Source organism: Hyperolius riggenbachi, chromosome 3 (genome assembly GCF_040937935.1).
Source record: "Hyperolius riggenbachi isolate aHypRig1 chromosome 3, aHypRig1.pri, whole genome shotgun sequence".
Taxonomy (NCBI): domain Eukaryota; kingdom Metazoa; phylum Chordata; class Amphibia; order Anura; family Hyperoliidae; genus Hyperolius; species Hyperolius riggenbachi.
In genome coordinates this window covers 321,244,256-321,271,508 of record NC_090648.1, presented here as the reverse complement: position 1 = coordinate 321,271,508, position 27,253 = coordinate 321,244,256, and the positions used below count along the sequence as shown (strand labels likewise).

The 27,253-nt window shown below is 43.4% G+C and overlaps 1 protein-coding gene across 1 annotated transcript in view; it reads left to right on the top strand.

Moving 5' to 3' along the window:
- Positions 1-13,512: 13,512 nt before the first annotated feature.
- PLEKHG7 (pleckstrin homology and RhoGEF domain containing G7) overlaps positions 13,513-27,253 on the top strand; it is a 162,510-nt gene continuing 148,769 nt past the window's right edge. Inside the window, exon 1 of the mRNA XM_068272771.1 lies at positions 13,513-13,531. The gene's annotated coding sequence lies outside the window, so the exon portion shown is untranslated. The remainder of the gene's footprint in view (positions 13,532-27,253) is intronic.

The following is a 27,253-nucleotide window of genomic DNA, read 5'->3' as shown; positions in this document are numbered from 1 at the left end:
AGTGGGCGTTTAGAGGAGAGAACAGATGTAATGCACTTGGGAGGTGATCTGACGTCGGATCTGCGGGTGTGGGTGGGTGATCAGATTGCCCGCAAGGGGCAGGTTAGGGGCTGATTGATGGGTGGCAGTGACAGGGGGTGATTGATGGGTGGCAGTGACAGGGGGTGATTGATGGGTGATTGACAGGTGATCAGTGGGTTATTACAGGGAAGAACAGATGTAAATAATGCACTGGCGAATTGATAAGGGGGGGTCTGAGGGCAATCTGAGCGTGTGGGCGGGTGATTGGGTGCCCGCAAGGGGCAGATTAGGGTCTGATCTGATAGGTAACAGTGACAGGTGGTGATAGGGGGTGATTGATGGGTGATTGATGGGTAATTAGTGGGTGTTTAGAGAAGAGAACATATGTAAACAATACACTTGGGAGGTGATTTGACGGCGGGTTTGCGGGCGATGTAATGGTGTGGGTGGGTGATCAGATTGCCCGCAAGGGGCAGGTTAGGGGCTGATTGATGGGTGGCAGTGACAAGGGGTGATTGATGGGTGATAGGTGATTGGCAGGTGATTGACAGGTAATCAGTGGGTTATTACAGGGAAAAACAGGTGTAATTAATGCGCTGGCGAATTGATAAAGGGGGGTCTGAGGGCAATCTGAGCGTGTGGGCGGGTGATTGGGTGCCCGCAAGGGGCAGATTAGGGTCTGATCTGACAAGTAACAGTGACAGGTGGTGATAGGGGGTGATTGATGGGTGATTGACGGGTAATTAGTGGGTGTTTAGAGTAGAGAACAGATGTAAACAATACACTTGGAAGGTGACTTGACGGCGGGTTTGAGGGCGATCTAATGGTGTGGGTGGGTGATCAGATTGCCCGCAAGGGGCAGGTTAGGGGCTGATTGATGGGTGGCAGTGACAGGGGGTGATTGATGGGTGATTGACGGGTGATTGACAGGTGATCAGGGGGGGTAGATGCATACAGTACACGGGGGAGGGGGTCTGGGGAGAATCTGAGGGTTGGGGGGGGGGGGTGGTCAGGAGTCCCCAGGGGGCAGTTTAGGGAATTTTTCAAAAAATAGCGTTGACAGATAGTGACAGGGAGTGATTGATGGGTTATTAGGGGGGTGATTGGGTGCAAACAGTGGTCTGGGGGGTGGGCAGGGGGGGGTTTAAGAGGTGCTGTGGGCAATCAGGGGGCGGGGGACGGGGGCAGATCAGTGTGTCTAGGTGCAGACTAGGGTGGCTGCAGCCTGCCCTGGTGGTCCCTCGGACACTGGGACCACCAGGGCAGGAGGCAGTCTGTATAATACACTTTGTATACATTACAAAGTGTATTATACACTTTGTAGCGGCGATCGCGGGGTTAACAACACGCCGGCGCTTCCGAACGGCCGGCGGGTTGTCGTCGCAGGTGGGCGGAGCCAGTTGCCGGGGGAAGCGCACGTCATCAATGACGCGATCGCTCCTCCGTCATGCCGAAAGGACGCAACGCCCTTGGACGTATTGCAGTCCTTTCGGCGTCCACTTTGCCGCCGCCCATCGGCTGTGGGCGGTCGGCAAGTGGTTAATCACTGCTTTATGCTGTTGCATAGGCATGTTCATCACTTTACATATGCTGTCGAGCCCATCTTAGCCTGTGTCGAATCCAGGCCCATATGCAATTAACTTGTTTTCCTAGATCTTCGATTGAGAATAACTTATGAGCACTTTGCAAGCGAAAAAGTACCAAAAAGTAGGTGAAAAGTACTATTAAAATTATTTTGAATATTTTTTAATTTTTTTTTGCTTACAGATGATTTAAAATGCATTTTAATGACAAGTTACCCCTTTTCAGGACCCTTGTAAGCTGCTGAATGTCCCACTTCCACCTTCCAAATGGTGAACCCGACTTACCCATGTGCTGACGTAGAACACTGACATGTGGCACACATTATGATTGCATTTGTCCAATCACTGGTATAATAATGAAAAAAAAATGTTATTCCAAACTGTATGTAAACTCTGGGTCTTTAGCACAAAGCTTTACACACAATACTGTCTAGCATGAAGCACCTAGCATACCCCTTAATAAACCTACTGCTAACCCTACTCTCATTGTGGGCATTGGGGGCATTGGGAAGCCTCCCCGTGGCGCTCCTGGATAGTGCTAATGTAGCATGAACTAATTCCCGCAGGGCAACCGCTTTGCGGTATTGGTTTTAACCCTGCAAACTTTGGCATGCGAAAGCAAATGCATATTTGCATTGAGCGATGTCTCATGAGTAGCCAATTAGGCCAAATTTGCAAAGCCAGATTTGTCAGGTGTTACTTGGTTTGATGCACACATAAATTCTCTATGAAGTGTAGCTACTCTCATTGTAACCCTAACCCTAAGGGCTAGTTCACAATGTGCACATTATATAGCAAGATGTACACTGTGTGCTTTATAACACTCGTGTAATAACATAGCCTGGTAAATTGTGCATTATCCGAAAAACACTGTAGACAGTGCTTTAGGAAAACATAGCCTGTTACAACACATAGACATGAACATGCCCATACAATACTATGTATGGCGTACTCACACCCGGTAATGTGTTGCATTTAGTTTTCTCCCTGGTGATAATTTATCATGTTCTCTATAAAATACCTTTTCAGCACTTTGCAATTGAGAAAGTACCTAAATGTAGGTAAAAAAAAATATCAAACTTATTTTAAGTATGTCATTGCTAGCTGATGGCTTCAAAAGTGTATTATTGTTAATGGGATCTAAGCAGCTTTTTCTGCAGTTTGTCCTGGTTTATAATAGCTGTATGAGCTGCCATTCCCCACTTCCCCTTCCCTCTGCCTTTATTTATCTAGGGAAAGATGTGAAGGTAATCATGTGTCACTCACGTCTCTATTCTCTATACTGTTTGAAGAACAGTGTCCTATCAACCCCCCACTGATGAAAGTTTTTGTTTTCTCTTCGGTACTGCAAATTACAGTAGCCCTTATTATTATTATTATTTAGTATTTATATAGCGCCGACATATTACGCAGCGCTGTACAGAGTATATATATATATCTTGTCACTAACTGTCCCTCAAAGGAGCTCACAATCTAATCCCTACCATTGCCATATGTCTATATTATGTAGTGTAAGTACTGTAGTCTAGGGCCATTTTTTAGGGGGAGCCAATTAACTTATCCATATGTTTTTGGAATGTGGGAGGAAACCGGAGTGCCCGGAGGAAACCCACGCAGACATGGAGAGAACATACAAACTCTTTGCAGATAGTGCCCTGGCTGGGATTCGAACCAGGGACCCAGCGCTGCAAGGCGAGAGAGCTAACCACTACGCCACCGTGCTGCCCCTTATCTGCCTGCTTTTTCGGCATAGGGAAATAAAATAGTCAAATAAAAAGCCCCTAACAAACATTTAAATGTAAAAGGTCTTAACCACAAGAAAATGTATGCGTGCTCAACATCAAGCTTAACCCTTACAAGTCTGGCTGTGCAAATCTGGCTAAAATGGCTTATCATGAGACATGCTCATGCAAAAATGCATTTGCTTTCGCATGCCAAACTTTGCAGGGTCAAAAACCAATACCGCAAAGCGGTTGCCCTGCGGGAATTAGTTCATGCTATGTAGCACTATCCAGGAGCGCCACGGGGAGGCTTCCCAATGCCCCCATACAACCGGGGGGGCTGCGGGGCCCCAGGCTCTCTCACTGCCTAGGGACCACAGCGACAGCCCGGAGGAGGAGGCTGGGCAACGCAGACGACCCCCCCAAGCGTGGCCAGCGCCGGGGGGGGGGCCATCCGCACCCACCTCCCAAAAATTTAAAAACAGGCACTTACCTTAACGTCCATTGCGTTCTGCTACTACGCATCGACTCGGGGCACTGCATAGGACAGGAGTGACGCATGGGTCACCCCGAGCTGTGGGGCTCAGGGCAGGCTCACACACATCTCTCCAGAAGGGGGGGGAGGACAGGCACAGGCAGCCCACTGCTGGAGCAAGCCGTCCACCACCTGCCTCCAAAGGACAGAAATGCAAAAAAGCTTAACCACAAGAAAATTTATGCGTGCTCAACATCAAGCTTAACCCTTACAAGTCTAGCTGTGCAAATCTGGCTAAAATGGCTTATCATGAGACATGCTCATGCAAAAATGCATTTGCTTTCGCATGCCAAACTTTGCAGGGTCAAAAACCAATACCGCAAAGCGGTTGCCCTGCGGGAATTAGTTCATGCTATGTAGCACTATCCAGGAGCGCCACGGGGAGGCTTCCCAATGCCCCCATACAACCGGGGGGGCTGCGGGGCCCCAGGCTCTCTCACTGCCTAGGGACCACAGCGACACCCCAGAGGAGGAGGCTGGGCAACGCAGACGACCTCCCCAAGCGTGGCCAGCGCCGGGGGGGGCCATCCGCACCCACCTCCCAAAAATGTAAAAACAGGCACTTACCTTAACGTCCATTGCGTTCTGCTACTACGCATTGACTCGGGGCACTGCATAGGACAGGAGTGACGCATGGGTCACCCCGAGCTGTGGGGCTCAGGGCAGGCTCACACACATCTCTCCAGAAGGGGGGGGAGGACAGGCACAGACAGCCCACTGCTGGAGCAAGCCGTCCACCACCTGCCTCCAAAGGACAGAAATGCAAAATAGCTTAACCACAAGAAAATTTATGTGTGCTCAACATCAAGCTTAACCCTTACAAGTCTGGCTGTGCAAATCTGGCTAAAATGGCTTATCATGAGACATGCTCATGCAAAAATGCATTTGCTTTCGCATGCCAAACTTTGCAGGGTCAAAAACCAATACCGCAAAGCGGTTGCCCTGCGGGAATTAGTTCATGCTATGTAGCACTATCCAGGAGTGCCACGGGGAGGCTTGCCAATGCCCCCATACAACCGGAGGGGCTCCGGGGCCCCAGGCTCTCTCACTGCCTAGGGACCACAGCGACACCCCGGAGGAGGAGGCTGGGCAACGCAGACGACCCCCCCAAGCGTGGCCAGCACCGGGGGGGGGGGGGGGGCATCCGCACCCACCTCCCAAAAATGTAAAAACAGGCACTTACCTTAACGTCCATTGCGTTCTGCTACTGCGCATCGGCTCGGGGCACTGCATAGGACAGGAGTGACGCATGGGTCACCCCGAGCTGTGGGGCTCAGGGCAGGCTCACACACATCTCTCCAGAAGGGGGGGGAGGACAGGCACAGACAGCCCACTGCTGGAGCAAGCCGTCCACCATCTGCCTCCAAAGGACAGAAATGCAAAATAGCTTAACCACAAGAAAATGTATGCGTGCTCAACATCAAGCTTAACCCTTACAAGTCTGGCTGTGCAAATCTGGCTAAAATGGCTTATCATGAGACATGCTCATGCAAAAATGCATTTGCTTTCGCATGCCAAACTTTGCAGGGTCAAAAACCAATACCACAAAGCGGTTGCCCTGCGGGAATGAGTTAATGCTATGTAGCACTATCCAGGAGCACCACGGGGAGGCTTCCCAATGCCCCCATACAACCGGGGGGCCTGCGCCCCCCAGCCTCCACCTCCGGGGTGCCGCTGTGTGGGTTCCAGGCGGTGAGAGAGCCTGTGACCCCCGCGGCCCCCCGGTTGTATGGGGGCAATGGGAAGCCTCCTCGTGGCGCCCCTGGATAGTGCTATGTAGCATGAACTAATTCCCGCAGGGCGATTGTTTTGCGGTTTTTGGTTTTTGACCCTGCATATTTAGGCATGCGAAAGCAAATGCATATTTGCATGAGCAATGTCTCGTGATTAGCCAATAGGCCAAATTTGCAAAGCCAGATTTGTCAGGTTCACTTGGTTGATGCACACATTTTCTCTCTGTTGTAATTAGCTTTAAATGTAAAAGGTACAGGTAGGTAGAGGTAAAATTAAATTGTTTTTGTAATGAGCCACATTGTTAGCATGCATTTTTATTGTGCTATTGAGATGCCCGGAGTGCTAAAAATGCTGCTCGGTTCACTTTAAGGTGTAAAAAACCTCTCCTGTGAAAAAACTCAGGAGAAAAGTTAATTGAAAAGGGGCCGTAGTGTGAATATGCCCTTAATGTTTGTCATGAAAATGGCAGATCCTGTTTCCTATGAACAGAGTATTGCAGTAAGTAAATCTGATGGCTTTACTGAATGGATAATAGGCTGCTGTGAATAGAAACAGCGAATCCCTCTTCTCGGCAGCTGCACCGCTGATGAGATTTTAGTGCAAGAAAATGACAGCTCCTTATTTCATGTGAATTATGTTGTCCTGGGCTTTTCTTTCATTGTCGGAAAAAGAGACTGTGTGGTTAGTAAAGCTGTTACGTAAGATTATATTTTTTTTTAGCCAGTTCACCCTTGGCAGTGCTGTAAAGTGGGTCACTGCTGACGTCATGCAAGCATTCATCCATCAAGAAGTTTGTGATATTTACATGATTTTACCTTGGCTATTATAAGCAATTCTTAAGCGCATTGGAAAGACAAACGTACATGGATCACTGATGAAATCTTTCTAGAAACAGCTTCTTTTCTGCAATGCAATAAATACTAAAGCAACATCTCATAATAAAAAAAAATATTTGGATGTGTCCCACCGCTAGTCACTGCAGTAAGCATCATATTTAGGATGAGTGTGGAATGGTGGGTACCAACTGACACGTTGCTCAGCTGCTGATCATACAGGACAGTGTTGTACTTTGGCAAGTACTACCATCTGCCACTTGCTGTAGTTGATTGGTGTACAGTAAATGGCTCACTAATGAAGATCTAGGCTAGTCTTCCATACATAAAATAGTGCCCTCTATTGGTATGAGAGAGCAGGCACAGGCACACAACAACAAAGTTCTTAAAGCAGCAGGGTCAGCCATACTATGCCAGGATATGCCAGGAAAAAAACATATATAAGTAGATAAATACTTGATGTATTTAAATAACAGATTCGTTGTACTGTCCACGTTTTGATTTCATTAAATTGTATATAATAATTGAAGAGAATTGTGTTCCTAGCGGTTTCCATTTTTTATTCCCCCTGACTGAAGCCAAATCCTGATGTCATTTCCTCTCTTACTTTTTTTTTCTTTCCTCTTCCAATCTGCAGTGTCATCTCTGGCTTGCTTTCTAAACACATGTGAGCACAGCATCAGGTTTCATCCTCAGCAGCTTCACACTGAGCTCCTCTCATCCAATCAGTGAGGAGCAGGAGATGACAAGCTTCCTCCTCGGAGATGGCGAGAGAATAGAGCCTGGCTGACTGAGATAAGATTTATTACTACACAAATATTTCGGAATAGATTGGAGAGCTTGCACTGCAGGTTGAGATTCCTGGCAGCATAATAATGACAGTGTTGTGGGTAAATGGAATTTTATTTTGTGGCTGTCAATCCCTCTTTAACAGTTTTTGGCCTCAGGGTTGAAACATCACAAAAGCAGATACTTGGGGGATATTTACATTAAGATTGTTACTGTACCGTATGATAGACTAGTTGTAGTGTATTTGGTGTATACATTGTGGTGCCACCTGGTGACTTGGGTGCTGTTTTCATGCAGATGGTTAAAATATCAGTAATATAGTATACTGATATTTTAGTATCCTTCTACTTGGCTGCCTATTCTCACACCATCCCTCCCTCTGAATACCTAACACTAAACCCCGTTCCTAATGGCTAACACTAACTCCCATCCTAAAGTAACTACTATCAGCTCTCCTAGCATTAGGCTGAAAGGCTAGTGAATGCCAATGAGTTGCCAAACTAGTATTGGGCACCCAACTCAGCACCTTGGCCCTGTGTAACCGCAATTTAACATTGCAAGCTATTGCATGAGCCGTGGGTGCTATCAATGGCATCTGTATTATTCAAAACTAAAAATATCAGTTCAATATCATATTAACTATTGATACTTAGCTGTTAACCACTAAACAACATTTTTGGATTTTTTTTCTTGTTTACATGATCTAAAACAAACAAAAAATGTAGTGGGTCCTCCTCTGACCAATACAACTCTCGGCCTCCAGACACAGCAGCGGATAACAAGCAGAAAGAGAAAACAGGAGCATGTTGGTCTCCCTCAACTCCAGTTACCATCTCACTATGCCTGTCAACAGTGGTGGGAGGGTGTCTTGCTAGGGAAACTGCAAAGTCTTCCCACACCAAAGCACAATGTATAATGCCGCATGCTCCTGACTCAGTGAGGTGCCTGGTAATGAGGGTTTATATTGTGATTTGATCACCGCTGTAATAAAGCAATCAGATTAGCACGCACAGCTCACATCTTCCAAAAGCCTCATTAACACACACTAGAGAATTATCTGTCGAAAATCTAGCATGAACGCAGTGGCCTCCAATGCCCCGGACACCTTGGCCAGCAATTAACCCGGTGGATCTATTTGGCAGATTGCTGGCCGAGAGCATTGTCCTCCCCACTACCTGGACCACTGCTTGACATCACTCATGCGCCACTCCATCGGCAGGGGCAAACGCAGGATTTTTAAGGGGGGGGTTCCTGAAAGGTCCAGAAGCACGTATGTCCCGAGTGCTTCCGAATACAGGTGGCTCCATACTGCCCATGCACAAAAGTGCGCTGGCGTATTACGGAGCTGCCTATCTTTGGAAGTACTCAAGGACACAAGTGTTTCTGAGGGCTTCTGGTAGCAGCAAATGTGAACGGGGTACAGCGCTGGAACAACTCCCCAAGAGAGGAACAGGAGATAGACTTAGTTTGGACAATTCAGTGGAATATGCTACATAGTTTCACATAGCGCAAGCGATACCCATATGATGCAGGGATATATGCATCTGCGGAAGATGTCGGCGCTACATAAATACTAAATAATAATATTTTGCCTCACCAGGATTGCACTTTTATTTAGCTTTCCTGTAAGACAAGAACACACAGTCAGCTCTAGGGGAAGAGGGAAACAAAGGTGAATGAGGGAGGGCTGGTGCACACCAAGAGTGCTTCTGAGCGTTTTTCAAATCAACAGTGATTTGAAAAGCGCTTGGCTAATGTTACCCTATGTGGGTGTTCCCACAGCAGCGTTGTGATTTTTTCAAAATCGCAGGTATACTGCATGTAGCATGTTTTTGAGCAATTCATTCAAAAATCGCTCTGAAAATCACTTCACAAAATCACACTCACAAATTGCTAGCGATTGCTATTGTCATTTTGGCGTTGCACTAGCCCAGAGAGAGGAGTGGAGAAATTGAGAATAGCCTGAGATGGAGCAGAGAACTTATCTGTACTGAAGTCCCACATCACATAGGCTACTTGCCTGTAATCGGACTCCTGTCCCTGTCAGTCTCTCACACAAGTCAGAAAGAAGCCCTCCTGGAGTCTAGGGACTGTCAAAAACTTTTCAGCTTGTTATCCACACCTTACCCACACATGCAGTCATTATAACAATGGGGAGAGACCAGACAGATGTTTGCCCACAGACCCTGAGTCCAGGCAAGCTCTGCATCATGCTGTGCATATTTACCAGCTTGCCTGCACTCTAATTTCATCATGTCTGACACTTCTGTGCTGTGGAGAGTCCAGGACTCCATAATCAACATTCTCTCACTGCAGGCTGCATCTTCTTGTGAGGGTTGTGAGGGAAGCTCGGCTGCCTCTCTCATTCTATTAGCTGGAGGGAGGCACCAGAAGTAAGAAGGGAGGGAGAATGAGGCTGTTTATATTATGCGGGCTTCCCTGGCTGAATACACAGCTCAGTGCAGGGGGGAGGTTCCAGACACCCGGAATAGCCCCCTGAGTTCGCCAGTGATCGGCCCTTCACTCCGCCACATAGTAACAGAGCACGTCACTAGCCTACAGGCTAGCGACATGTCTGTACAGTGTCAGCCCTGCAATGTCGTCTAGGGGATTAAATCTCAAACCCCTCTGGGCGACATGCCTCATATGTGTGTACAAGGATTAAAATCTTTACCAATATCCCTCATGTATAAATTGGAGTCAATAAACCACTTGAAGGTTGTAATATTTGATTTTCTTCTTAACAATGATTGAAGCCTTAAGGATTCTTTTTCTTTGTTGCTTAAATCATATTGTCATTTTACCCAGTGATGAAGACACTAGAGGAGGCATGCAGTGGATAGGTGAGCTGCTTCCACACTCACCACAGGCCCAGGGGAAGACACATTACAATGTGGGGGAGGTGGAGGCCAGCACCGTTAGGCGGCGGTGCTGTGTAGATTTCCAATAGATTTCAGTATGAAATCTATCTGCAGTGTGTGGGCAGGTAACAGATTCTCATCAGATTCAATCAGCAAGGGATCAATCAAATGGTGAATCAGTCCAGTGGCCATTGGCTAATGTATGGCCCCCTTTTGCTTGAAATCTTTCTGTGTGTTGTATGAAGCACCGATTTCTCAGACTCTCAGATTTGGTTAGATATATCCAGGAAAAAAAACTGTTTGTTTTCAGATACTTGTGCATAGTTTTGTAAAGGTTTGACATAAAAAGTGCCAACTAAACATATGAGTTTTGTCACAAAAATCTGATTTCATTAAGTGTCACAGCGTCTGTGTAACACAATGCTTCTGTGCCATACCTGACCTAGAAAGCAGTACATTCTCAGATACATTCATAACAAATTAAGGTGAGACTATACCCTGTCTCCAACCAGGGATCAGAGCTGGGACAAGTTCCTCCAGTACCCAAGGCTGAGACACCAAAGTGCGCATCTCTCGCCTCTGCCTCGGCCCGGCCCTGGCAGGAATACATCCAAAGTAAATTTTGTAAAAGAAACAATTTTAATATTTTATAAGTCCCTTTTGTAATGACTCTCTTATGTGCCTATCTCTCAAGAAACATGAATAAGAATTCCAAACAGCTGTAAAGCACAAGCTAACAGACTTAAAAGTGAGTAAAAATTCCAGTGGAAATGTAAATTATTTAAAGTCTATCGCCTCAATTCACCATATGCCCCAGAGTAAACAAACTCCAAAGTACAGTCCAGGAGATGTTTACTATATATTCTGTATATTTATTTGTTTGTAAGTTTCCTTCGCATAAGGTCTACATATAAACATATGCAATGCATTATTCCTGTAAGATGTTTATATTCTGCTGAAATTCCTCCTTACATACTTCTCATTTCTAGATGCATATGTTCCCTTCCTTGCAGGCAGCGTTATGAGTACAATAACCTTCAATGCTGAGCAATCATTTTGTAACTCACTATCTGGGTCATATAGAGCCCTCTAGTGGTTACTTTTAAAACTTTCTTTTGTACAATCCTGGAACCCACTGTTCTTACATTATTAAACGTTCACCTTCTCAAGCATGTTAGTTAATGTGGGCATTTCACATTTGGTTTTCTACAGTTCACAACATGTGATGATAATCCAATATAATAAATAAGCCATGATGAAACATGATTGGCACAATTGGCTCCAACAAATTATTTTTTTGTTTAAAAACAAGCCATAATTAAGCTCTCTTAAGGGGCCTATACACTTATACTATTTCCCGCCGATATACAGCAGATTCGATCACTGTGATCGAATCTGCTGTAAAATTGTTGCGCAAACGCATATCATTGCGTTTCCATTGACTTTCATTATGTGCGTTTTTGAAGATTATGTAACAAAATATGCGTTTTTTTCCTGTGGCCCATAGACTTCAATTAGCGGCAAAAACGCAGTGTTTTCCGCAAACGCTAGTGTTTCTGCTAAGTGTGCACCCAGCCTTTGGGGGCCTATACACCTAACGATTTTCCCGCCGATATACAGAAGATTCGATCACTGTGATCGCATCTGCTGTGAAATCCTTGCGCAAACGTTGACCGAACAATCGATTTCCGACCGAAATCGATAGTTTCGTCGATTCCCATCCTTCCTGTCCGTGCAGAAGATTTTGCTCGATCGCCGGCGGGTTGGGAGTGCGTCGATAGCGGCTTTCGAATGTCCGACGACCGACGCAATACAGCGGCATTACATTACCTGTTCCGCTGGAGCGTGTCCCTGCTTTCCCCGCTGCTCCTTCTCCACTGGGCTCCGAGTCCGGCAGGCTTCACTTCTTCCTGTCCCGGCAGGAAGTTTAAACAGTAGAGCGCCCTCTACTGTTTAACCCATTCGCGTTCCGTCGTTTTCACTTGAGCAATGTTCACCTCCCATTCATTAGCCTATAACTTTATCACTACTTATCACAATGAACTGATCTATATCTTGTTTTTTCCGCCACCAATTAAGCTTTCTTTGGGGGTTTGCTAAGAGCCATTTTACTGTAAATGCATTTTAACAGGAAGAATAAGAAAAAAACGGAAAAAATTCATTATTTCTCAGTTTTCAACCATTATAGTTTTAAAATAATACATGCCTCCTTAATTAAAACTCACGTATTGTATTTGCTTATATGTATCGGTTATTACACCGTTAAAATTATGTCCCTATCACAATGTATGGTGACAATATTTTATTTGGAAATAAAGGTGCATTTTTTCCGTTTTGCATCTATCACTATTTACAAGTTTAAAATAAAAAAAAATATAGAAATATTTCATCTTTACATTGATATTTAAAAAGTTTAGACCCTTAGGTAAATATTTACATGTTTTTTTTTTTTTTATTGTAATATTTTTTTTTTTTATATTAAACATTTTATTTGGGTAGTTTTGGGAGGGTGGGATGTAAACAATAGTTTTATAATGTAAATGTGTGTTGAATTTTATTTTTTTTACTTTTAGCTGTAGTTTTACTTTTTGGCCACAAGTTGGCGGCCATGAGTTTGTTTACATGACGTCACTCTAAGCTTAACATACGCTTAGAGAAACACATGGGGGACGCTACAGCCAGAAAAAGCGAAGCTTCCGAGAGAAGCTGTCGCTTTTTCAGCGGGGGAGAGTAATCAGTGATCGGGCACCATAGCCTGATTCACTGATTACCTGGCTAACGAACCGCGGGCCGGGAGCGCGCGTGTATGCACGCGATCGGACGTGGGAGCGCGCATGGTTCCTGGACGTAGCTTCTACGTCCAGGAACTAAAATAGGTTAAATTTCCCCGGACAGGAAGTGAAGCTGGAGCCCTGGAGCCGAGCGCGGAGAAGAAGACATTGGGTTCCAGGAGATTTGCTCCGGCCGGATCAGGTAATGTATGCGGGTGGGAGCGGGGGGCGGTTGCGGCAGCTTCACAGATGGTGAATCGATTTCACAATCTGTTTGCAGTAAAGGCAGCCATACTATCCCTCTCTGATCAGATTCGGGATCAGAGAGGGATCTATCTGTTGGTCGATCTGATGGCAAATTGACCAGTATATGGCCACCTTTACACTGTTTTCATGTGCAATGAAACACAGTCATTCTACAGTGTTTGTAGCTGAGTGTGCAGATAGGTGTGTTGAAACCTGATGCTAATCAATTAATTATTTTGCAGGTGGTGAAAATGATGAACAGGGATGCTTGCTCTGTGCAGAAGTCTGTATTTTTGTCATAGCTGCAGAGATGTGCAGTTCGATTTTACTGTCCTGTCAGTTTTGTAAACACTTAACAGACTGAAAATTGAAAATGTTTTTTTCAGTAACATTAAATTACAAAAAGATTTATGCAAAACCAAACTGTTTTATAGCAAGTAAGTAATAAAAGGAAATTTCCGTTTAAATGTAAAAAAATTGCCTCACAAGGAAGGAAGTTTAACATGTTGGTATTGACGCAGTCAAAGGGAACCCGAGGTGAGAGCCATATTTATTTCCTTGTAAACAATCCCAGTTGCCTGGCAGCTCTGTTGAACTTCTGGCATAAGCAGTGTCTGAGTCGAACCCTGGAACAAGCAGAGGGCAAATCCAGTAAAACCCAAGTCAGCTGAGTCAGAGTGCCTGATCTACTGCATGCTTATTCAGGGTCTATGGCTAAAAGTATTAGAGACACAGAATCAAGGGGACTGCCGGTCCACTGGTATTGTTTAAAAGGAAATAAATATGTCAGTCTCTAAATCCTTCTCACCTCAGGTTCCCTTTAAGTGTACTGGTTCTTTTGTATTAATACAGAAGTTCAAACATTGAAAAAAATATACATAATAGTTAATTAAACCAAAACAAAGCAAGATGTCCTTCAAAAAAAGAAAGTGTAAAAGCTCACTTTATTGGGTACTTATCCGTTAGCCGGGCGCATCCGGCAGGTGGCGACAAAACTCTACCAGAGTTACATCTTTCCCTACTATCCATGGCGGCCTGGAGGGGGAATAGTAATTAGCGCCACCTGCTGGATGCGCCCGGCTAACGGATAAGTACCCTTTATTGTCATTGCAAGATGTCCCATGCTATACTTTGATGATACTTGGAGTAACATTAGCCTACAAATTGTAGAACACAGCAAACTACCAATTAAAAAAAATATTTTAAAAATAGTTGAGCAGGTATATGAGGTTGAAAGACTTGAGATGCCTCAAGAAATATTCCGCTATTAAAGTCTTCTTTTTCATACACTGTTAGATTTAACTTGTCAATTGTATTTATGCTTTGCTTTGTTAGATTTGTCATTTTCTAGCAACATTTATTTAGAACTTTGCATGTGAATACCATAGTGACTGTAAACAAAAAAGATAGCTCATTCTTTACCAAGGCCATCAATACATACACAACTAACTGCGATGAACAGGGATAAGTGGGAGTTAGGTGAATAGAAAATAAACAAAACTAGGTTTTATGTTTTCTCTCCTGTTTATGTCACATTGTAACAGTCTGCAAACAATCTAACCATAAACCTTTTAGCATATTAGAAGCTGTTTTATTGCATTTGTTTAGTAAATGGTGATTTTTTTTTGGGAGGGGACAACTCAACAAAGAGGCTTTTCTTAAATTATTCCTGACCTGGGACAAAGCTACAGTAAGTACAGAGGTACGCTCATGCTGGATTCACATACTTCTGTGCATTATTCATAACTCTCTTCGTTTTCTCCCGATCTCTGTAATCACGCCCTGAAAAATTAGATTTATGGCTACAGTAACATTGTCAGACAGGAAAAGGAAGGCTTGCTGTGATGTTCCCTCCTATTACCCTCCGATTCTATCCTCTTAAGGGGAGTAAACATGGCAGGGAAGCACAGGAATACTTTAAGCAAAGCCTCTTTGTTAAGTCGTTCCAAAAAAAAATCACCATTTTCAATGCGATGGGCCCATCGCATTGCAAAACCAATGTCTTCAGGAGAGCCTCAGAGGATGTATGAATAAAGGAGCCTGCTTTGTAATGACCTGAGAGTTCCACAAATCTCATATTGTTCCTCACATTGTTTCTCTCAGAATGATTTACCAAGTCCTCAATGGGGGTGGCATTCCTAGAATATTGTTTGTCATACAGTTTTACAGTTTTGAGCTCTTATTTATAGAGTCCAGCTGGTCTTCTGCTGTACTATGAAGCACTCATACATCTTCTAGATCACTTCTATTTGTTTAAGATGGGCTGCAAGTAATTTAGCGATCATAGCAGTAAGACCTCACTGAGGCAGGGAACACACTTGACTTTCAGTTTTCCGCGCGCGTTTTTCTGCATACTTTTTCTGCACACCGAGTGTGTTTCCATGCAGGAAAACGCGCGCGTTTTTTCACAGCAGCTGATGTAATTGATAGAGAAAACTGCCAAAATGTGCAGAGTCATGATGCAGAATGTCAGTTTTTTTTCTGCGTGCGAACAACACAGTAAGTGTGTACTAGCCCATTGATTAACATGAGTTCTCAGTTTTTCTGTGCAGAAAACGCGTACGAAAACAGTCAAGTGTGTTCCCTGCCTTAAGATTCTGTTTTACTTCAACAATCATGTTTTTGTAGTCCATTGCCAGGTCTAATGCTGGGTACACACGATTCGTTTTTTTTTTTTTTGGTTGATTTTCCGTCCGATCGATTTCCGATTAGATTTTCCGATTCGATTCTGTTGTCTTTTCTTATCTATTTCCATTCACTTCTATGAGAAATCGATTAGAAAAACGATCGAAAATAAAATCGGACATGTCGGAAATTATCTATTGAACCATATATCTAACACAAAATGTATGGTGTGTACCTAGCATAAGCATGATAAAGTCTCCTGTGTTGTCTTCAAACAGTGCATGTTAGACTTCCTCTCTCGCCATCATGTTAGAGGGTGGGCTTACAAAGTCTCTTATGGCAACAGCTCTGTGAGTCCATAGGCAATAGTGGAGCATTTGCTGCTAGAAGGCTGGATATTGAGTCACTTTAAAGAGATGGGGTCTCAGAGTGAGTCTCACCCATGCCCTAAGCCTTTTTCAAGGGTCCCAGTGACTTGTAGTTACATCCTTGCCTTTTAATGCCTCTTAATGCCTCTGAACAAACATAGATCACAAAATGTCCACCAGTCTCCTTTGCACAAAGAAATGAGCATGAGACGTTGTAGCCCTTTCCTGAATAGTTGTTCCTCGATCAAGTCATGGATGGCTCTGTTTTTGTTTAGTGGGGCTTGAAATCAGTAATTTAAGAAGCAAGGTTTTAATTTTTATTAACATCAGCAAACTGCGCAATCCTGTAATCAGTAATTTAAGGGAAATAATTTTTCTCTGCTCAACGTCAGTGTTCTTTGTTCACATTCTATAATGTGAGGCAGGCAATGCTAGGAACTGCAAGAAGATCCTGTTGTGCTTTGTTTATGATTTCTTATGTAGCCATCATGCACTAGTGCACTGACATCAGCAGTTACCTTCAGTTACTGACATCAGTGCGCCGTCAGTGTATGGCTGCTAGTAGCAGACAGGGATTTATCATGAGAATACATTCCATATCATGGGTACAGGTCACAACATGATCAAATCTTCCTTTTTGGACAATGGCACCATTTTTCTTTAGTAGTGTACTAAGCATGAATAATGAACATATTCTTTTCTTTAATTCTTCTGATATGCTTGTCCCTCACGAAACAAGCATGGTGATATGTGATATATGAGCTTTGGCTGTAGTTCATGCAAGACACAACAGAGTTATCTCACTGACCATATTGATGGACAACTCAATTTCTAGTACTGAATCCATACTGTTTAAAGCGGTTTAAAACCCTGACATAATATTCAATAAAAACATGTTTTCTTACTTTTTATATGCCATACGGTTATCATATTTGCATTTGTGCATAAGTATTATTATTCATTTAGAAGTTATACGTTCCCAAAAGTACAGTGTTTTGCTTTGTGAGCTGACTTTGCATTTTATTAATAACTGATTTTAATCATTCATTGATTCAGGCAGACATGCTTTGACTCTGTCTGTGTTGAGCAGCTTCTCCACAGTCAGAGAATCTGTCACATTCCTCACTTGATACATTTAAGTAAACACAACATAACATTATCTAAAGTTCGGATGCATCTGCATTTCACTGCACTGAACTTTCAAGCTCTGTGTGTAACCCTTCCAATGCTGGTCTAGTAAAAAAAAATGCTGGTTGCATATAATATGCTGTAAATAATGTTTTAGAGCAAAGATGAAATGCAGGGTTACGTATATATTCCGCTTTAAAGGGAACCTGAATTGAGTAAAATTATTTAAAATAAACACATGACGTAGCTGTAAATGAATATTACATACCAACTTCACCGTCAATTTCTCTCAGAAGCTCACAATTTTCTTCAACCTGTGATCCCTTCCAGTTCTAACAATATTTTGTCAGAACTGAAATATACCAGTTGCTGTCAGTTATATATCAGCAGCTGTCAGTTACAACTGAATGTGCATGGTAATATCGATGTTTCCCTATGGCTCATGTGGTCGATATTACAGTGCTGACCAGGAAGCTGTTATGGGGTAATGGCCATTTTTAAAATGGAGGCCGGAGAATTCCATTGATCACAGTGGACAAATGGGACGCAGGAGAGAAGAAAGAGACTGAGGTGTAGACTACACAGGAGGTACTTATGACCTGTGTATGGTTGTTTTGACTTTTTATTTTCAGTTCAGGTTCTCTTTAAGGAAACCTAGGTTCTGACTACAGTGATGATTGATTTTAGCTATATAAAGTTAAGGTTAACCATATGCACATTGATTGCTGTTCAACTGCCTCATTTGCATAGATGAAAGTTCTGTTTTTAAACCATTGCAATGCGAAAATTAGAAAGGGACCCCAGACAATGTATTAGTATGACTATTCCGCCATATACCCCATGATGCAACATGTCAGTTCAGGCACGGTTTAAATGGAACCTGACGTGACTGTGATATGGAGGCTGCCATATTTATTTCATTGTAAGCAATACCAGTTGCCTGGCATCCTGCTGATTCTTTGCCTCTAATACTTTTAGCCATGGACCCTGAACAAGAAAGCAGCAGATCAGGTGTTACTGGCATTTATGTCAAATCTGACCAGATTAGTTGCATGCTTGTTTCTGGTGTGATTCAGACACTCCTGCAGCCAAATAGATCAGCAGAGCTGCCAGGCAACTGGTATTGTTTAAAAGGAAATAAATATGGAAGCCTCCATATACTTCTCGTTGTGGCTTCAGGATCCCTCCCACACACACTTGAAATTTTGGTAACCTGAGATTATTTTGGGTGTCTGTTCTAAGGGATTTCAAGCCTGTCAATTGGTCCTTATTAGCCATGATCTTCATTGTTAAACACTAGCTCTTGTCTCCCACTCTGCCCCTCTCCACAGAGCAAAATAAAATGAATCAACAGAGAGATTAACAGCACATTTAATTGAGGAAAGGCCATCCCAAACTATTAGAAATGTCATATCAACTTCTGATGGATATAATAACGTACTAATTTGGCTTATGATTTGTAATAGATTTTTTGACTTTTGAAATACGTGCTGCTTCTTGTTTTTGTTTGTGCTGCTTGGCACAATATGGGGCTCAGCATTTCCATGCTAGTTAGGATTTTGTATTTATGTGGTCTGAAGGTTAATAGTTTGTGTACCAAGATTACAGATGCTTAATAAAAGAAAATGAAGGACATTTTAAATCCTTCACCAAAACAGAAATTAACTGATTGCCTTATCGTCCCTTCAGTAAGGCAGGAAGGGAATTATGGGAAATGATGCAGATTTGCTCCTTTGGACTGTATATTTCACAACAGCAGCATATGACGGATAGTTTTTCCATAACATTTTGCTCCAGCAAGGGAAACAGTACAGAAAACAAGATGACAGTGGACACAAACTTTAAATTGTTTACCATTTTAATTATGTAGTGGATTAAAAATATTAAAAATAGTTTAAAAGGCACTGGCAAATGTACCATGAGCCCCGGGATGTTAGACAACATATTTTGTTTCCTTTAACGTAGGAGTTCTGGTTCCCCATGAGCTTGCTGGGCAATCTGCACTGTGGGACACCTCATATGCTCACTTTCGAGCCCTACCCTATAGAGCCATATTACTTCATGCCATGCACTGATGAGGTTTAACTAGTCTGAAACAGTCTGTATGCATGTTGGATTATTGTGGCTCTGTACAATTAGCAAGCAGATGCATCATTACATGCCAGAAGTTGGAGGCGTATTTTGCTTTCAGGGACAACAAAGGGACAATTTGCATATTCAGTGATGCACTGTGGGAGACCTCACTGTGGGAGACCTCACTCCATACTGAATGATCACAAATATCTTCTGTTTTAAGGAGGCAAAATTATGCTTTATATATACGGATGAAGATCAGTAACTCCTTTCAAAATGGTTACTTCTTTGCAGGGGCATTGCTAGGATCCTGAAGGATCTGGGGCATCAAGGATAAATGGAGAGTGCAGTGCTTGAAGGGCGCCATGGCAAAAATGGACATGGTCGTGACCAGATGTGGGCGGAGCCTACCATAATGTAGTACTGTAACTTAAAGATAGTGGGCCCCTGTCTCCGGAGCTAGTAAAAAAGGGCGCACAGGGATAGTGGACAAAAAGGGCGCCGCCATAGACTGCAATGCAAAATATCGGCTATTCGGCGCCCGACAGGAAAAAAGGGCGCCCGAGAAATAGCGGTTACAGGGATCGTGTTAACAAAAGTTTTTGTTTACAGGATAAAGTTTATAACAAATATCGTTTACAAGTTCGTTTTGACTTTGTATTATACTTATTTTTTCGATTGTAAATTTCGTTTATATGAGTTTTAACTAGTTTTTTCGTTTTAAAATTGCGCTTACAAGACTATAACAACTAAAATTTCGTTTACACTTCTTTTATCATTTAAAATTCGTTTTCATATGTATAATGCTTAAATAACGTTTCTCAACCTGATTGTATTAGAAATACATCGCTTTTGGTATCAACTTTGTTTTTACACTTACAATGCGTTGATTATAGTTACTAAAATATCGCTTTAAATATTACTGTTATTTTAAGATTTCTATTGCATACGTGATTGTAAGGCTATCTATTGTATTGTATGTGTATATATATTATATATGCACACCTTTTTCTACTTATAATATTATTAATGTATACGTGATTTTAAGGCTAGTTATTCTATTACAAATATATAAATTATTTTATTCATGTTATTTGGAGTGAAGTATTTTAAGGATTAAATATATTATTTTTTATATGCGTTTAGCGTGTTTGTGCAGTGGGGATGGTTAGGTTTAGGCATTACTAGGGGGTCTAGGGGTTAGGGATAGGTTCAGGGAGGGTTAGGTATAGTTACAGTGCGATATACACCACCAGGAGGGTGGTTCGTTTTAGGCACCACCAGGGGGGTCTTAGGTTTAGGCACCACCAGGGGGGTCTTAGGTTTAGGCACCACCAGGGGGGTCTTAGGTTTAGGCACCACCAGGGGGGGGTCTTAGGTTTAGGCACCACCAGGGGGGTCTTAGGTTTAGGCACCACCAGGGGGGTCTTAGGTTTAGGCACCACCAGGGGGGTCTTAGGTTTAGGCACCACCAGGGGGGGTCTAGGGGTTAGGGATAGGTACAGGGAGGGTTAGGTATAGTTACAGTGCAATATACACCACCAGGGGGGTGGTTAGGTTTAGGCACCACCAGGGGGGGGGTTAGTTTTAGGCACCACCAGGGGGGTGGTTAGTTTTAGGCACCACCAGGGGGGTGGTTAGTTTTAGGCACCACCAGGGGAGTCTTAGGTTTAGGCACCACCAGGGGAGTCTTAGGTTTAGGCACCACCAGGGGGGGGGGGTCTAGGGGTTAGGGATAGGTACAGGGAGGGCTACAGGGATAGGTACAGGGAGGGCTACAGGGAGGTTAGGTATAGTTGTATAGTTATAGTACAATATATGTAATATATACAATTTATTACATTATGTGTATTTACACAAAGGGGGGGTCTAGGTGTGAGGGATCGGGATAAGGAGAGATATCTGTGACCCTAAAGTTAGGTATAATTGTAGTAAAATACCTGTAAAATCTACCATTCTATTACTATGCTTAATACAAGTGTAAATATCGTTTTTGTTATAGAAGCTATTCGACGTTTCATTTCAGAATTTGTTTACTGTTATAGACGGTATTTTGCCATTTCATTTCCGTTTATTTAACCTATTTAGCACTAAATTATCGTTTATATCCTCTTAAACGAAAAATATGGTTTTGTATTCAAACTTACAATTTCGGCTATACCCCGTGCCCTTTTTTCCAGGCGCCCCTTTTTGATACACGCCCCTGTCTCCTTCCATAACACAGGCAAAGTGACCTTAAAGGTAATAAGATGTTTTCCCCCAAATAACAGACATGTAATAAGGCAGTGCATTCCCCCCCAAAAAAACACACATAACAAAAGCAAGTCTTTCCTCCACGATGTGATGGAACTGGAGATTTGCAGCATGGATGGACAACCGTTAAATTTGCAGAAACATTATGCCAAATAAGAAATGCAGAAAGCAGCAAATATTATACTCCGTAAAAGCGCATTCCAGCGTGAAACGGCCGTAAGGCTACTTGTGCCCAGCACCCACACTATTACACAGCTTTCAGAAGCACTGGTATGTCACCTTGTAATGCTATGCATTGGATTATGTTTTGCCACACTCTGGATTAAAAGCATATGTAGTAGTGCCAATTCTCTTCTCTTTTTTTTATCTGCACAGTATTGAACTGCTATAATCAGAGCATGCTTGTTGCACCAGAGTGTTTGAAGTGAGTGCATCCTGCCATATCCCTCTATATGACAGCTGCCTACTGTAGTGCAAACTCTCCTCCTTCTACATTGGCAAATATTATACCACATAAGAAATGGAGCAAACTTTACTACATATATGAACTGCAAGAAATGTTACCCCACATATGAAATGCAACAAACATTAAGCCACATAAGAAATGAAGCAAACATTACTCCACATATAAAATGCAACAAACGTTACCCCACATATAAAATGCAGCAAACATTTTTCCAAATGAAATGCAGAAAACATTACCCCACATTAGGGATGAAGAAAACATTACCCCACATTAGGAATGAAGAAAACATTACCCCACATATGAACTGCAGCAAACATTACTCAACATATAAAAGGAGGCAAACATTACTCAGATGAGAAATGGAGCACATGTTACCCCACATATGAAATGCAGCAAACGTTACCCTACCTATGAAATACAGCAAACATTACCACACATAAGAAATTGATTTTCTTGTATTCCTGTATTGTCGTATTGCTGTATGTCACCCCTAAATATTGTCTGTAACCTAAACTAATGTCCAGCGCTGCGTAATATGTTGGTGCTTTATAAATACAACAAATAAATAAATAATTGCCGCTATACAGCTTGCCTGGTGATCTTATGGTCCCCATCCCATCCCCATACAGCTTCCCTGGTTGTCTAGTCCCCTGTAGCTTTGTTGGTGGTTCAGTGGTCCCCCTCCATTCTTACATAGATTGCCTGGTGGTATAGTTGTCCCCCCATCCCCATATAGCTTCTCTGGTGGTCTTTTATCCCCCATCTGCATATAGCTTCCCTGGTCACCTAGCGGCCCGCTTAATTCTTATATAGCCTCCCTGGTGGTCTAATTATCTCTTCACCCCTATTTAGCTTCCTTGGTGATCAAGTGGTCCCCCAAATCCCCATAGAGCTTCCCTGGTGGTGGTCCTTCACCCCCACTTAGCTTTTTTGGTGATCTAGTGGTCCCTCCACCCCCATTTAAATGACCAGGTGGTCTAGTGCCCTCCATACCCATATAGCTTCCCTGGTGGTCTAGGCTCTACATAGCTTCTTTGGTAGTCTAGTGGTTCCCCATCTCCATATTTCCTCCTTGGTGGTCTAGTAGTAGTCCCCCCACCCCAATTTAGCCTCAACCCTATTTAACTTACCTGGTGGTCTAGGGCCCGTATAGCTTCCAATAGCACTGATACAATAAAAAGTAGTGTGGTTCCACCCTTAATATACAGTACTTCAAGATTCAACACACACAAAAACGGGGTTTTCTATGAACCAGAATTTTCTTATTTATTCTTCATTCGTTATTTCTTCAAATTGCGGACAATATGTGTAGATACAACATCAGACCTTCAATTCACATAAAAGAAATGCCTGACACATGTTTCACGGCCAAAAGCCGCTTCCTCAGAGGCACACCGTATACAAACATCCGTGGGCCTATGACGAACGTAACCGCAATCTGAAGTCTAGAGAAAGGCTGCCATCAGCGGTAATCCCATGGCTATATGGGCTGCAAGAGTTTCTTACCATGGGATCACCGCTGATGGCAGCCTTTCTCTAGACTTCAGATTGCGGTTACGTTTTTCGTAGGCCCACGGATGTTTGTATACGGTGTGCCTCTGAGGAAGCGGCTTTTAGCCGTGAAACACGTGTCAGGCATTTATTTTATGTGAATTGACGGTCTGATATTGTATCTACACATATTGTCCGCAATTTGAAGAAGTAACGAATTAAGAATAAATAAGAGAATTCTGGTTCATAGAAAACCCCGTTTTTGTGTGTGTTGAATCTTGGAGTACCCCCTATAGCTTCATTGGTAACCTAGTGGTGTGCCTCAATATGACATCCCTGGTGCTTTAGTGATCCCCACATCCCAAATTACTTCTCTGGTAGTCTACTTGTGGTTCATCCATCCCCATATTGTTTCCCTGGTGATCTGGTGGTCCCCCACCCTCATACAAAATGTCAGGACATAATAAAAAAAAAACATTTCTATTAATAATAAGAGATTATTGGATTGGATTTCAGCCTGGCCAGTGACCACATGAAAAGCAATAATGTCATGTTTCTGTGAATGGACATTCACTTTAATAGTTGCATGATATCTTTTATTGGGTATGGAATAGAGGTGGGAGGTGCATCCAGGATCTGCACTGAAGTAAGCAGGTCCATTGGGAAGAGGAATAGCCGTGCAACTACCACTTTCAAAGATGGTAAATAGCATGTTCAGTGACATAGCTAAAGAGCCATGGTCCCTGGTGCAAATTATACACTGTCCCCTTCCACCCCCAGCACTAGCACTGTATGTATCTTAATAGCATGATGCAGACTGCCATAACTGACTTTCCAAGGACAGCCACTGTATGGGAGTGGAGTAAGCAGATAAAAAGGGAAAGGTTTGTTTTGCCACTATCCTCACCACTACATCACCAATAAAGAGCTAATGCAGTGGCTGAAGTAGGGCCCCATGTGGGACACACAAGTACAGGGGCCTTGGTGCGGCCGCAGCCTCTGCATTCAGTGGCATAACTAAAGAGCTGTGGGCCCCGATGCAAGTTTTACAATGGGGCCCCCCAAGCACTCTATACATAACAATTGACACGGCGCACCAAAACCTGTCAATGGCAACTACAGTGTCACAGGTGCAAGAAAGGGATGGGGAACAGTTTATGATTATCACTATTCAAAGTATCTATAGAAGTGATTATTATGAGCACCGGACCAGTAGCGAGCTAATACTGCAGTTGAAGGAAGGCCCTTCTGGCCCAAGGGCCCCGATGCGGTCGCAACCTCTGCAACCCCTATTGCTACACCGCTGTCTGCATTCCACTTTGCTAGCCACTACATACATGCACATTTGTACAATGCTTAGAGTTCTGTTTTAATCTACATGCACCTGCCTTTTTAAAAGTTGTGGTTTAACAAACATTACTTTATTCACATCATTAAACATTTTACACAGACAAACAGCAATCAATAGGTCCCTTTTAGAGCAGTATAAATAGATTCTGCAGATAGCAAATCAGCTGGGGTTTATAATTTGTTTATCAGCATCCATGCTGCTTCTTGAGAATGTGACAGCTGGGTTGTAAGCCATGTCTGACCTCTTTTCAGAGACCCTACCTAGTATAAAGTTTTATGTGTAGTTGTACATCTGCTTGACATGTCTGCATTGCTTTCATGCTCTGCAGTCCAGTCTAAACCAGTGCTGCACTCTGACATAAATGAGCCTAACAAACAGCTTCCTTTGTCTGTTGAAAAACAATGACAAGAGCAGGTGGTGCTGGAACCAGTGTCAGCTTGATTTCATGTGGTCTTGGGCAACAGAATGAATATTTTCGAGAGTTCTGCTGCTACTTGGCAAGAAAACTGAATGAAATCTTCCACTGGACAAAAGAGACAGAAAGAAGTCCAGGGGGGTTATTTAGTAAGGAAGATGTGCAGTGAGGAGCAGCCAATCACGTGCAGGGGAACAATGAGAAATACTTCTCTGCACAGGAATGGAGTCTGCTGGAGGCATGGCTTCACTTGCCACACATCTCCTTCAGAAACCACCCCCCTTCCATCTTCTTATGTTGTATTCCCAAGCTATAAAACTTGCAAAAAGCCCTAATAACTTGAAATTTTAACCTTTCGACCCTCAAATCTCTGTGAATCCAAAGAGTTTGACTTTTGTAGTCAGTGCAAGAGGAGAGCTATTTTCCTACCCACAGCTGACTTGCTGGCTGCTGGCCTAGTAAAAAAGTACTGACAAACAATTCTCTGTGTGTGTGTGTGTGTGTGTGTGTGTGTGTGTGTGTGTGTGTGTGTGTGTGTGTGTGTGTGTGTGTGTGTGTGTGTGTGTGTGTGTGTGTGTGTGTGTGTGTGTGTGTGTGTGTGTGTGTGTGTGTGTGTGTGTGTGTGTGTGTGTGTGTGTGTGTGTGTGAAAGACAAATAATGAGCATAAATACAGTACATTACATGCAATACATTACACTCTACTCATTGAGCGTAAGACTTTACGTAAGTTATTCTGCTAACCACAATTTAGTGAATTTACCACCAAGGTACTTACCTAAGAAGAGGGAAGGCTCTGGATCCCATAGAGCCTTCCCAATGCTCATTCTGTGCCCTCATCTCAGGTGTCAGGACTCCTCATGGAGGCTTTGGAAATAATTGTGTACCTGAGTACTTCTGAAGATGAGCAGATTCAAACTCCACACGTGAAAGTCCAGGCTTGTGCATAGGCAGTACAGATGTGCTCGACTTTGGAAGTATTGAGGGACGGGAGTATTTCCAGAGCTTGCAAAGGAGTCCTGAAGGGGCAAGTTTTGAACAGGGGACAAGGTTGGAAAGAGAAAATGGAGAGAGGACTTCTTCGTACGTGAGAGTCTAACCTAAAGCGAGTTTACTCAGTCCCGGTTCGCTTTAAAGCTAGGCATGCAGTGCACATTTTATTTTAGTAAATTAGATATTCATCAAAATATTGATCAATCATCCAGGTTGGTAACTACAAATCCTGGCCCCCCTCGCCCCCAAGCAAAACTTTGATGGAGCCCCACCAACATTTACACACCCCTTCCCAAATGGTGAACCCCACAATCTGGAGGCCCATCTGCCAGGAATCGAACAACTACAACCACAATGACCCACCCCACCCATAAGTGTGACCACAACAAAAATAATATGGGTACTTCATAGCCTTTACCCCCTGTGACTGCAGGCGATGCCTACCCCCCTTTCTACTGTTATGCTGGCCTCTGCATTCATTAACTGGTAATGCCCCTTCTTAGCATAGGCGATGCTGGCAGGAATGCAATGGAGCCAACAAGCAGGAGCCTAAAGCTGTGTTCCCATTTGTGCCGGAGAACAGAATTTTTTTGGCCGTTCTCTGCTCATTGCTAAAAGGAGAGTGAACGGCTCCTATTTTAAATAAGAGCCTTTCACACTTGTCACTCTGCAACGGATCTGCGGGATTTTGTGTAGTCCTCGATAATTACAGGCAGGTGGATGCATTTCCTCATATAGGCTATGGGGATAACGCATCTTCCACGGGCTTCAGCCAGACCACAGAGGACCATCAGAGTGGACACTACACTGTCCGCTCCCAGTGGCCACACGTGGTCCGGCACAAGAGGGAACAGAGCCTTATCCTAACAATGGCTTCATAGCTTTGCACAACATTTGGGCTGTACAACGGCGCTAGCAGCTGCTGTGGTACAAGGTGGTAGACCAGGTGAACGGGCAATTGCCACAAATATATTGACCAATTATCTGATCTACCACTG